The following is a 1144-nucleotide window of genomic DNA, read 5'->3' on the forward strand; positions in this document are numbered from 1 at the left end:
AGCAAGAAAACTGAATCCCAGCAAAGTTGTGTAAAAATCTCAATATAAAGCAAGAAAGTAGCTTATAAGTGCCTTTATTTAATTGCTGTGCTCTGCTGCCTGTACAGGTAGCCTTCCAGCTACTCTCAACCATATCACTGTTTTTATTTTCACTATGGCACTTTTCAAAGTGTGATTTTTTAAATTTGTGAATTGTTCGTTTCTATTGATAGAATGTCTGTCTTGTTCACTGCTATATGTCCAACACCTAGAACAATGACTAGCACATTGGAAATATTTAATACTCAATTTATACATATATATATATGTATAGTGTTTTTTGTTGCTGTTGTTTGTTTTTTTTTTTTTTTAGATGGAGTTATTGCCCAGGCTGGAGTGCAATGGTGCAATCTTGGCTCACTGCAACCTCCTCCCGGGTCCAAGCTATTCTCTCATCTCAGCCTCCCGAGTAGTTGGGATTACAGGTGCCCACCAACATGCCCAACTAATTTTTGTATTTTTAGTAGAGACAGGGTTTCATCATGTTGGCCATGCTGGTCTTGAACTCCTGACCTCAGGTGATCCACCCACCTCGGCCTCCCAAAGTGCTGGGATTACAGGCGTGAGCCACCGTGTCTGGCCAATTAATATTTTTTGAACGAATGGATGAATAAGTGAAAATTAAGAAATCATTCAACTTGATAAAAATAAAGATTATGAAAGGACCAATTTTATTCCCACTCAAAAGTTTCTACATTCTTTTAATGCTATGCTGTCTGATGGCTATAGTACCTGCTATCCCTCATTTATTCTAGAGAGGAAAGATAAAATACCAGGTAATGCACCATTCCATTAAGGGGCTACAGTATTTCTTCAGATTGGGAAGCCTCCCAAAGGTAATATTTAAACTGAGACCTTAGTGACAATAACTCAAGCCATGTGAAGATGGACATAGGGGAAGTATTCCAGGCAGAGGAACAGCTATAACAAAAGTCTCAAGATAAGAACAAACATGGGAAATCAAAGTATCTGATCATATATGGGTTTATGGGCTGTGTAAAGAGTTTGGATTCTATTCCTCAATGATAAGCCCTTGAAGACTTTTCATATAGGAAGTTATGTGATACTGGTTATGTTTTCTTCTTTTCTTTTCTTTCCCTTTCTT

The sequence above is a fragment of the Hylobates moloch genome, unplaced genomic scaffold (genome assembly GCF_009828535.3).
Source record: "Hylobates moloch isolate HMO894 unplaced genomic scaffold, HMol_V3 SCAFFOLD_2, whole genome shotgun sequence".
NCBI lineage: Eukaryota > Metazoa > Chordata > Mammalia > Primates > Hylobatidae > Hylobates > Hylobates moloch.